The sequence below is a fragment of the Cinclus cinclus genome, chromosome 2, assembly GCF_963662255.1.
Source record: "Cinclus cinclus chromosome 2, bCinCin1.1, whole genome shotgun sequence".
Taxonomy (NCBI): domain Eukaryota; kingdom Metazoa; phylum Chordata; class Aves; order Passeriformes; family Cinclidae; genus Cinclus; species Cinclus cinclus.
In genome coordinates, this window is record NC_085047.1 from 29,520,001 (window position 1) to 29,533,226 (window position 13,226).

The following is a 13,226-nucleotide window of genomic DNA, read 5'->3' on the forward strand; positions in this document are numbered from 1 at the left end:
CCACACCTACTCCAAAGAACTTCAGACACCCCAGTACAATCTTCCTCAGTTTTCTAGATCTCAGAACTGCAATCCAGTGTCCACAACGTGGGAGAGAAGCATGCTGGAGGCAAGAATATCTACCTGCCAGACAGCAAGAAAGTATCTTCAAAACCATAAACTTAAAACTACCTTTTGCATTGAGGTCTCTCTGCACAGAACCATCACAGAAGGGCAATGGAAACAAAAAAAGCACATAACTTCTGCCATCTCACAAACCAATAGATGAATTCAGAGAGAACAGAACAGAGCTCTCTCCAGAGCTGATCAAAAGGGTTCATAGTTTCCCCAGTGCACCCCATAATGATTGAACAATATGACTGCACCAAATAGACAAGAAATTTGCTATTGCTGTGTTAAAAGCAAGCCCTCAACTCTATATACAGAGACCCCACCTGAACCAGTGGCCCCCAAAAGGGATTGCCTACAACGCGTTTCACACCAGCTCCTTTGGCTGTTTGCAGCCACAGAAACAAATGCAGCTTGTTCAGCAGTTTTTGTCCCTAAGAGTCAATTAAAGGCACAGGTTCACATTCTGAGATTTTTTTCTGGGCCATACCCTAATGATTTGTTCAAGCCCTCCCTCTGGCTGCCTTTACACTCCTTTCTTTCACCTTTTATCTTTTCTAGAACCATGAATATCCAACCAAACATTACTGAGAAAAGCCCCTTCTACTCTCAGCAGCAATGGACACCTGTTCCTGAGGCACAGATCACTATGGTTATAGTTTCTAGACTCCATGTGAGAGCCCAGCTATTTTTTATCCCAATCGCCTAAGCATAGCATACACATCCCAACCTATAATAAATTATTAGTTCAGCTTTTTTCATATAAGCAGGCTATTTCAACCAAATTTGAGATAATTTTCTTTTTTCTACGCATGAGTACTTCTTCCTTGAGAATGACTTGGAGGAACAATCTTTGCATTTTCAAATCCTTTTAGCTTAACACATTTCCAAAAGGTCAAGAGATGACAAGTCAAAATTTTGCAACAGATTGTTTGCCCAGTCTTCTTCCTTTAGTGTCAATCGGGCAGCAGGAAGCAAGCTAATGGCCTCCTCATGGGTACTGAGGTAGAAAAGTCCAAAATGCAGAATTCACACTCAGAAGTCTTGTGCCTACAAGAACACAATGCAATACTGAGTGCAATACACATGAACACCTTGGCTGTTCCATACTGCAAGATAAGTACAACTTAGAACCATTTGTGGGCTACATTATGGTTGGTCAGAGAGTAAAATGAATTAATTGCTCCCAGCTTCTTTCTTCAAGGACTATGTAGAAAGGATGTCATTCTTAATTTGTTCTTCCACTGAATTTTTCTGTATCGACAGCTTGACCAAAACAAACAGTGACATTGTTTGTAATAGCTGTGTTCATCTTAAAATGTACTGCACTTCCAGCAAGGCATCGACTGAGAACTAAAGAAGGAAGAAACAGCAAGTGTTCCAATCTCTACCTGGCATTAGGATCATGTGTACTGCTATAGGTAAAGCAGAAATGGCAGTGGTACTTCCCCCTACTGATGCTGATAGAAACCATTCATCTAAAGTCACAAAGTGAAACAATTTTCCATTCATAATAGAGAATGTTCTTTTCCTCCCTTTCACAGTCATGCCAAGAGCCATAAATTTTGCCTTAAAGGACAAGGAGATAACTTTCCTGGAATTAAACTGCAGAAGGTATCATTTGAAGTGCCACAAAGTAACCCTAAATAATGAGATAACAGTTTACAGTATACACTTCTTGCTACCACCTCAAGCAGTCTATTACTGCTCCACATACAGAGGGAGCAGATGTCTCATAGTGAAAAAAAGGGCTATAAAACAATTAAACTGTAATAGAAAATAACACTTCTGCTAGCTGAAGGCACTCCTCCCAGGGTCTGCCCCCATTCAATACAAAGGCTCAGCCAGACATGTTGCATAAGATAATAACCAATTCCAAAAAGGCTCAGTTTAACAAACGTCAGATTAGGAAGTTTCCTCTCCATATAATTATATTTCTAGTTGATTGAGCTCCAAATTTAATGAAGTTTGCCTAATGAATGCAATGCTCATTCTTCTAAATAAAACAGAACATCCATCATGAGCTAATGGAAAGAATTTAACAGTGAAATAGCTGAACTATTAAGAAAATCAAGCACACACTCATTAAGCAAGAGTATTATTTCAAAGGACTGCAAAATGGTAACTCAGATTTGTAGTTAGGTAGACTACAGTTTCCTGATATAAGCCAAATAATTCTTTCACTTGATACCACATAAATTTACAGTTTGAAATTTCTAGCAAATCATATGACTAAGTGTAAATATCAGGGCCTCTAAAAGAAGAATGGTCTTCTTATCTAGAATCCTTTCAGTATGCCAAAGCACTAAATGAAGAACTGGCTTATTAGTACCATTTGAAAGTCTCACAAGAGACTACCAAAGTACAAGGGAAACACATCATTGTCAAGTGCTCCATGACAAAAGGAATATGAAGAAAATAAATAGCCCATTTTCATTATACCATAAGAAAAAGTGTAGAGATTTACAATGCCTGATACTAGCTCAGAGTTGTTTAGTGTATTTATTATGTGGAAGCAGAAGAGACTATAATTGGTGAAGTACTAGAGAAAATATGTGAATAGATAAACTATGCATAGATCAATTATGAACAGAAAAGACTCAAGATATGAGACACAGACAAGATAAATAAGGAACACAACAACAAATTAAAACTCTGCACCAGCAAACTGAAGTCATGCACTAAGCTGAAAGGTTATCATCAAATAGGTGCTTCACAGAAATTCTTATTATTTAACATCTCACCCATACATCCTCCTTATTTCAATATGTACACACACACACATCTCATTACCTCTCCTGAAAAACTCTTCCATAAGGGCTTTCATTGGCCCAAGTGGAGGGTTAGGCAGGGATACTGAGTCTGGATGGCAGTGAGTTAATTTTCTTCACAGCAGCTTGCATGGTGCTGTGGTATTTGGATGTGTGACTAAACCAGTGTTGGAAAGACACCAGAATTTTGTCTATTGCTGAGCAGTGCTTGCACAGCATCAAGGCTTTCTCTTTCCCTGGCACCCCCGCAGTGAATAAGCCAGGGGAAGGCAAAAGGTTGGAGAGAGAATTTCCTTCTTACCCTTTCTCCCTCCACCTGTGCTCCAATACCTCTGTGCCTCAAGTGAATGTCTTACAACACACTTGGCATTTACCCAGAGACTTGCTAGAGGAGTAACAAACCTGAAGGAAATCCTTCAGATTTGACAGATCAAATGGATCTGTCATTACCAAAATGTACACTGATGCTACGAAGTCAAGTAAACCAGCCTAAGTGGAAAACTTACTGAGGCCACTATGCTTCCAAGTAAGTCATATAGATAGGCCTAACAGGTGCATGTAACCATTCCTACTCTTCTGTCTCAAGCAGTGACTGAGAAGGAAGCATTTTATTTTTCCTCAGAAAAGACAGCAGATGACATGTCCAAAAGCAGGACGCTCATCAGTCCATTTACAATCAAGGTGGAGTCTTTATATTTCCTAAACCAGTGACAAAATCACACAGGAATCCAATAAATACTCACTCTCCTTTGCGAGGACAGCTGGCAGACATCATCATCAACTACCTTTTGAAGAAAGCTAAGGGAATTAGCAAGATTGAGGAAGAACAATAATTGGGTACAGTAAAAGTATTTGGGCCATTACTGAAGGCAACTGTCTCTACATCACACAAAGAGCAAGTATCTCTGTGTTACAACATCCCTGCAATCAAAATAATTTATTTTATACTCTAGAAAGCAGACTCATCTTTCTAAGCAATAAATAGCTGTAATCCAGTTAGTTACGTGCAAAGACTAGAGATCTAGATGCAAGAAAATAGTTTTCACTCTCAAAACCGTTTCCCATGGCCAGTGGGATGATAATACTGATTGACAGAATCATAAAATACAAACGGAAATAGTGCCAGAAATAGTATTGGTCTCAGCCTGTCTCACATCCAATTTGTTTTTTGCCAGGCCCTGGACAGACATCACTTAGTAGAAGCTGAACCTACTCCTACTGGTGCAGACTATGCTTGATTACTGGTGTTAGGTGCTCGGGGATGGAGGCAGGATTAGCTTGCAAAAGGAATGTAACAGGACCAAAGCCTCTAGGGACAATTTACTGTAATTTCTAAGATAAATTTCCACTGAGGCAACCTCAGCTTCAGACTAGCTCAGCACTACTGACAGAGCAACCCAACCACTGGGGTGTACACAAGCATAGAGCAGATCCTCCCTTTTCCACCACAGTGATTCCAGAAACAAAAGAGGAGATGCAAAGCCTCCCCAAGGAGGAATATATACTCTCTCACACTCTGAAGCTAGAAATTTATTTATTTTTCCCACAGGCAGTTGTTTTAATTCCTAGCAACTGAGTGAAAATGCTTCCTTGATAAACTCAGCCTGACATTAAATACAGAGTTATTACAATCTTAAAGAAAACAAATATTCTTGCTATTGATATTCTTGTCTGCCCAGATTGATAATCGCTGAAAAATATAACCTGGGCAAGACTGCACTATATATTAGAAAATATACCAATTTCTACTCCAAAAGATTTAAGTAATCCAAGTTTTCAGACTGTAGCAACAGGATTTCTTGATGTGGCAGACAATTAGAGACATGGTATGAAAATATGCAACATGAAAATTAAAAGCAAACAATTATCAACAGTTTTCGGTATCTCTAATGAGGGTCTGGCAATAAAGCTGCCACTGCTGAAGCATACCACTTGCAAAATATCTTAATGACTCACAAGGAACAAGATAACGTTTAAGAAAATTAATTAAACTTTTGAACAAGAGAGTTTAATTTCACTAAGAAAACAAGTGCTTCAAAATTAGTCAATGAAACTATACATTGCATACAAAACTGCAGTGTATGATTTCAGCTCAGTCATAAAATGCAATGAATAAGCCCGTAAGTATCCATGAAGAAACCAATTGTCTTTAACATTTCAGACTAATTTAAAAAGCAGAACAAAAAACTAAGCGTGTTGATTGCTTAGTTCTGTTAAATTGCTGATAATAGACAAGATGAAAAGGTCTTAATGTTTTATACCAGACAATAGAGTACTTTAGCATATAAATAACATTAAATGATCAATTGTAATGCTTTCCTTAATTTCATAACTGAGGAAGTAATAGGAGTAGAACACTGAATTGTATGTTAGACTTTGAACCTATTAAAAACTGGACCTGCTGGTATTTGTTAATCATCAACAAACTGCTGCTTGAATACCTATGCTCTTAAGACTTGAATTTTAAAACTTTGTCTGAGAATCTATACTGCAATAAACCTTCCTCCTGACTGCTCTTCACTTGATTACTTTACTTTGCTCCCTAACTAAATCTTATATGGTCCTTCAAATGAATTCAAAATTCATGCAAGCAAGAGCTGAATGCAGTCCCCTTAGTACAAAGCCTGAATATCCTCAGATTATTTCAATTTTCTACATTTCTTTCCAATTTCCTCCATATTTTTTGTTCTTTTATTTTTAAGCACAAAGATGAAACTAAATTACTGTACAGGACTGTGTGCAGACCATAATAAAGATTAGTACTGGAACTATGATCTGAGTTAGTGAAAGGTTAAGATCTGGTGATAACTGAAAAGCCACAATGTCAGGAGAGAAAGGTTAGCATGGATCTTGGAGCAGGAAAGGAAGGAGGGAGAGAACATGGCATTGAGTAACAAGGAGGCCATGGAAGCATATCAGAAAGAAGGCAAGAATAACGTGTGAAAAGTGAATGATGATGGTAAATCTGCTGCACACACGAAGCAGTCAATCAAAACTAAGCAAAAAATACAGATCTGAACTAAGTCCATTTTGAGAATACAGGAAGTGGAAGACTGAAGGGAAAAAGTATCTGAGAATGATGGCCTGGAAGTAAGAAGAACCTAAACACTGGCAGCCATCAGTTCCACACAGAAGCAAGCAAAGCAAGACTAGTATTTCAGAGTAAATAAGAGAACAAGATGTTATCTGGACTTGAGTACAGTTGTGTGACCTGATGTGTGAAGCAAGCTAAGTACAGATCTTCCAAGACAAGACAGAATCTCTCACAGATAACTGTAAGCTAAATTACTTTGTCAGCTAGACAGTAGGAAAAGCATACAAAAAAAGCCCCACCCACCTAAGAGCCATCATGGCACACAGCCTTTTCTATCTTTATATTTGGGCCACTTCTGCACATTTTGGTCCAAACCACATTCTAAATTTTCTTTGGGACAGCGTAAGAGGAGCAGATTTTCAGTGGGATAGCTATAGAACTTCACCAGAAGGGTGCAAAACTTGAGTGAACAGTATCAGTGTATTAGGCACAACCACAGTGCTCTACTCACATGGTTGAACTGTTCCTGAATTCCAGCTGCCTCGTACATCTGCTGGCTTCAGATGACAGCAAAGTGTACCCACACCTGACTCCTTCACTGTGCACATGCCCATGGAGCTGTCCTCAGCAGATTTAGAGCTCAGAATGCTAATTCTTACTCAGCTATCATGCCTGTTCATATCTTAACACAGTCCAAAACAAGACTGCATAGCCTTAACTTCATTTCCTTATTATACCCTCTGCTATACCTCTCAATTCCAACAGATAGGAAATAAGTTTAAATTCACAGATAGCATTCCCACCTAAATAATTCACACATCAAAATAAATGTTGTCTAAAAATTTTCAACAGGAAACAATTATTCTTTTTTCCTCCTCGGAGCAAGCCATCTGGTTTATACAACAACAGGAAGAGAATGCTACTGGAAAGAATCAAAATTCTCAGTCTGAGCCTCAGCCCTGAACTCTAGTACAACTCAATTTTTTCATTACCTTTTCACGCAGATGTTTACCTCACTATCCTACAAGGCAGGTTACAGAAATGAGGTGTTCATCTAATTCCACTTTGCATTTCTGCATCTTTTGTTACTTTTGTGGGATTTTCTCGTTAAAGCGGAATTTTTAATCTTCTGAATAGGATTTAACATAATTGCTTCAGGCACTTTAAAAAGTCACTGAATACAACTGCCCTAAATGTGTTGTACACAAACTAATACAAACTGTGAGAAGAACTTAGTACAAATATTGTATTATTAAAAAGAACAAGACAACAACTGCTCATGGTGAATTTTCCTGATATGCATAGGCACACTTGTGACAGTTTGATGAAATATCAGTGACATTCAAAAAGCATTCTTAGCTAAGCAGTTGTTTTTATCTACAGCACCAGTGCTGTAAAACACTTAAGAGGGAACACACACAGATTGTATCCTGTCTGCACAAATTTGCAAGTTTCAGAGAACAACAATATTCTGAGTAAGCATGGCACACACTGCAGTGAAGCAAAACAGTGTTAACAAATCACTATTTCCCAACTGGCAGCATCAATCAGAACACAGATTTAAATCAGATTAAAAAAAAAAATCAGAAATTTTGTAGAGGGGTCTTTTTCAGAAGTGAACTTGCACATGGCCAGAGAACATACACAGAAGGGATGTGAGACCAACCCTTAACAAAAACTTTAAAGAAAACTGACCTGCCACATTGTTAAAGGAAATTGTTCTCATGCAGATGAATAATGGCTTAAAAGATAGGAAATGGGATAAGGTCAAACAGCTGTCAGTGTGAGGTAAAATCACCAGTGGGATCCTACTGAGATGATAGCTTGGGCAAAAGCTTAAATACGAAATAACTGAAAATATTAATAACATTAGATTTATAAAATATATCAGTGAATACAGTGTATGAGGATTTCTAAAAGGAATGCTACTGCAGAAAAGCTATCCTGTACTGTGTTTGTAGACTCAACAAGGAGCCTAAAAGACAGAGAATACAATTATTAGGAAAGGAACAGCAAACAAAATAGAAAATGGAACGAAGTTTTAGTCTTCTTCTCAAAGACCAAAAAATAATCCAAAACCACCACCTTGAAAATATATAAAGAAAGAGGATAACAACATATCAGGTAGGGAAGAATGTAAGTAAAAGAAATTAGTTTACAGGCTAAGACCCTCCATGCAGAACAGCAGCATTACTGAGGGCATATGCATTTTTAAAAACTCATGAATGGCAAACAAGAGATAAGCAAAGGATTTTTTTTTCCACCAACACCAAAACTTGTAATTCAGGACAGCAAGCAGACTTCAAAACTAAAAGGTTTTCTACATTACATCAAACGAAACTATGGAACCACTCATAATGGGTTATGTTGCCTGTTAGGTCGCCCAGACTCCAAAGCAGTTTAGACAAAATCAAGGAAAAATAAATTAGAAGTGATTAAATAAAACTTGCTGCCTCTGACCACAAAAGCACTAACACTGCACAAACTTCTGTAAGGCTGTGGAGTACTCTGAGACAAGCTCACTATGAGCTTTTCATGCTCTTACATGCTCTTCTCTACTAGGTACCTGCTGTGAGAAATTTTTGAAGGCTGAGTAACAATCATGTTTGATCTGTTATCTGACCTGAAGGAACTTTTCTCGTGATATTAGAACACTGTTCTAGTTTCAAATAAAACCAGTAACTCAAGAGTTATGCTCTTTCTCAAAATTTTCTCTTTCCAAAACTTGTGTTACTGGTCAAAAAAATACACATTCAATGTACCTATAATATTCAACATTATCTCACTGTAGTCATTCATTACTGAGTTTGCAGAGGACACAGATGCATAGGCCTGTCTTAAGGCTATTTCCATTTATTCTAAAATTGACTTGAACCTGAAATACAGAGATTAGGCTGAAATTTGCATTGTGAAATTACCTATCTTTCCCAGTTAGCATGAATGGATTTTCTTTCCCCTTCCATTTGCCACAGGAAAAGGCAACAATGAGTAATTACTTGTGCATATACAGTTAAAAGATAAGAACTACTGTTAACCAGAGGTGTTGGGGTTTTTTTTATTAAGATAACATATAGTCATGAACATTTTTGTTTACATATATACCTCATATTCCCTTTTTGTTCTCATTTATCCTCTACATGGATTCAGAGACCGAACACACGCACAGAAAAAGGATGTTGAGCAGAAGCTGTGTTTTCCATCTGTCTTTTTATTAGGATTTTACAGTGAGAAGACACCAGAACTTTTTCTGTCATATTTTTAAAAGGTTATTCCAGTTTTTAAAGTGTATCATCTATTTTCTTTCCAGTAAAAGTGCTTGTCTCCATACTGTTTATAAACAGGTATTTTGCCAGCTAAAAAACAATCAAACAGACAAACACAAAAATACAAAAGGCTTACTAAATCAGATACCCTTAACACTCAGTTAACGTGAGTTTCAGAAGTAAATTACAACTAATCAGGTGACAACAGATGATAGCGTCAGAGCAGCTCAGGTGGCCCAATAACTGCTACAAGGAGAGATAACAAAAATGTCTTAAAAACAAGTATTTCCAAGGATAAGTAATAATAAAACAATTTGTTAGTGTTTTCTTGTAGTGCTTATAAGAAATATTCCATCTCTCACTTCAGGAACTACAAAGTGGACAAAGAAATTGCATTGCTCTCCCAAGCCATACTGTACTTGTCAAAGGCTCCTCTGCCTGACTCAGCTCCTTCTTACAGCAGCCTCCCATCCTTGCAGTCTTGACAGATGCATTTTCTTTGGGAGTTTTGCTGCTCCTGCTCTTCAGCACAGGAAGAAAAGATCTCCACTGCTTAGCAACATAAGGAGCTGCTGCAGGAGTTTCTTGCACTACTGCAGCACCAGGCACTCATCTCGGCAACTTTCTCCATGGCACGAGGGCTCCTCAGTGCCACTGGCAGCAAAAGGCTGAGGCTGGCTGTGTGCAAGTCAGCCACGCTCAGTGATGTGGTACAAACCAAGGAATATTCAGCACACAAGCTGCCCCACCTGAATCCTCAAGTTACTCCCTTGGACATATCTTGCTCACTAATGACAGTTAAAATGCCAGACAAAAATTCCTCATAAAAGAGAGGACAGATTTAGTTGGTCAAGTTTGAAGGAAGAGATAAGGCACAGCATTGCAGCCTTGGGGCTCCACCAGGAACCACAAATGCAATCACAATGTGACCTCACTGACAATTCTCTCCTCCCACTTAGAAGACAGCATCCCAAGAGAGAGCTGGCAGGCAGCTCAGGTTAAATTGACTGTTTGGATGGCATATGAGATGAGAGAACAGGAGAGGCATGAAAGCACTATCAATGAGTGAGACAACTCCAGTGTCACAAAATACTGACTTTATTGAATCTTTGTGCCTGAGAATGGGTATGCAAGAGTCTACAACTTTAAAACTTGATAGTATTAAGAACTGTCCACATAATTCAAAATATATCTAGACATGTAACTGTTTATGGGTTACGTACATGACCAGATTGTCTTCATATAAATCAGCTCATCTCTAGACAGAATACATCCAAATGCAAGGTTCAGAAATGCACTGCTAGTAATATGGGAAATTTTCATTTTTTCAAGAGTTGTATCAGTACTTTGCCATGTACTTATTACTTGACAAACTGCACATCTTCACTTTATTTTTAGGCAATTAAAACTAGCAAAACAAACCAAAAAAACAGCCACAAAACAACAAAATAAAACACACCACAAGTCAGAACTTTCATTTCAGAAAAGTCAGGTTAGGTGACAGCCCACAGTTTCTAGTTTTGTTGAGGACAATGTTCCAAATTGCCCAAGGACTGTCTATTTTCTTTATCCTTAATGTAATTCAGGTTCTCAAATAAACATTGTTTTAGAAAAACAGATATTGAAGGACAATGCAAACTAACTAGTACTAACTTCTCAATTTAACTCACAATAAAGTATATTTACAGTTTATGCTAGGGTAATAAGTTCATATGATACTGGAGTAAAAGATCCAGCACAAACACATAATAGTTTAAAACTGAAACATATCTGGACTGAATGATTTTAATTGTGATTTCAGGAAATGTTCACCTATGGATTATCAAACAAGTGCAGAGACAAATCATCTTCAAACAGCATGTTTCAAGTGGTTACTCTAATCCTCAAAAGCAAACCCAGTCAGATTTCATTACAGGAAGAGAATCCAACAATGTCATCAACTACTCTGGCTTGTGCTAAACTCCGAAACCCTCCTGAAGCAAGCTCAGTGTTTGTTGTCCTTGCTCATTATTTTACATGGATCATTTTCTATCAGCCTTTTCTCTTCACCCTTTGTGTTCTAGTGGAAACTTGACCGAGATCCCACACAAACCCACTCTGCAACAAAGCCCTGCAGTTGCCATCAAATTTTTTCACCAATTTAAGCAGGCCAACAAAAAACATCGATTTTCTGGGCTTTTTTTTTAGCATAGCTGCTACAACCTTCAGCTGAGCTGCAAATAAAAATTTAAACTGGAAAGAAAATTTACACCTCTCTGCCACAGTTTCTCCTTGACTTTTACATTTCATTTTACAGGATAAGAATAAATGCCAGGCTTTTCAAAAGCAGTTATCACCCCATTTCACCAACAGAGAAACTATTAAGGTTTGTTTCATATATCATCTAAATGTAAGCATCTTTAGAAGCTCGCCCACATGCAGTCATACTTTCCCAAAGCAGTACCATACTACTAATGCTGTGACCCAGCTGTTGAAGAGGTGTTATTTAAGATTACTACTACTGTCAAACTACACAGTTTGAAAGACAGTATTTTAGCACACTCTCCTTTACAATTTACAGTCAGACATCTCAAAAAGACGGGCAAGAGTTTCTTGCCATGGGCCAGCTAAAGCAAACTTAGAATGTTTTGTTGTAAAAGTCAAACTAATAATTGAGGAAACCCATAAACATTCTTGCTGGAATGCTTCAGTGAGGTATAGAGCATCTTGCTTTAAAGTTTATTAAGTTTATCCTTCCTTATATTTTTAATTACTCAAAACTAAGATTTATAAGAGCAGAACAGGCCACCTACTCTCCCTTTCTCTGACCCCATAGTGAAACCTGCTAAATCTTGCAATGTTAGAAACACTGGTGTTCTTGGCATAGACATAGATAAACACTACTTTAGACAAAAATGGAGTCCAAGGGAGAAGACTAATGACGCATTTGTCTCCTAAATTGAATCATGTTTAACCTCACTGGGGAGTTATCAGCAAACCTGATTTCCCAAAGATTCATGCAAAGAGCTGCCGTTCAACCAGCGATACCATCTCCTTGCAGGATCGCACAGACGTGCCATGTGCCAATTGAAATGGAAGCAAAGTAGATTGCAGTAACAGCTGAAAATAGTTTAGATCAAATCATCTTTGAGATGAATAATAAAGACAGATTTTGCTGAGTGTTTTTTTAATTAAAACTAGCATGAGGTTTCAAAAAAAATCAAGCAACTCTTCTATAAAGGCAAATACTGCTGGGAATCATGTCAATAGGGGTAATAGAGATTGGTAAAGAGCTAGGAATAGCAATACAGCCTAGACAGTTCTTGGACCAATTTCCACACACACACATTCCCTCCATCAACCATCCACCAAATGAACAATAGCTGATTCTATTTTAGACTTGATATATGCTGAAGATTATGTGTTTCAGAAAAGTTTTTCATATGAAATAGCCTTGAATAGAGCAATCATGACATGATTTGGCTAGGAACAAAATGGCACAAAATAGCATCTCGATTTTTAAAGGACAAACATGTAGGGCATTGGCTGCTAGAGTTAACTAGAACAAGAGGAGCAGAAACTTTAACACAGACAAGGCCTGCAAATGCTTTCAGAAAGCAAAGCCAAAATTTCAAAGAATAAGCACTCCACAGAATAATCATTGCAAGGGAAAAAAAGCAGAAATCCTCATTAGCAAACATGTTAGAAGTAAGCAGAGGAGGAATGGAAAGAAAAGGCTACAGTGAAACTGTAATTCATAACTGCTTCAAAATATCATGTCAGTCACATTAAAAACAAACATCATAAAAATGTCTTCCCACCACATGAAGGAAAAAAACTTACTTCATAGAGTCTGGGTTACAAACCAAGGCTAATCTAAAATTACACATGGCAAATTACAGAACAAAATTGTAAGCAGCAAAGGCTACATGATCATAGAGGTGAACATTAAAGATTTTTCCCTGTCAAATAAAACTTCATCAGCTGGAAAAATATAAAGGAAAGCCATCCATTAATCATAACTTAAAACTAAATCACAATAAGCTTCAGAAGAGATTTTTCTTAGCAAAA

The 13,226-nt window shown here is 37.7% G+C and overlaps 1 protein-coding gene across 3 annotated transcripts in view; it reads right to left on the reverse strand.

Annotated features, from left to right (window-relative positions):
• MAN1A2 (mannosidase alpha class 1A member 2) overlaps positions 1 to 13,226 on the reverse strand; it is a 134,446-nt gene that overhangs the window by 76,696 nt on the left and 44,524 nt on the right. The window lies entirely within an intron of this gene.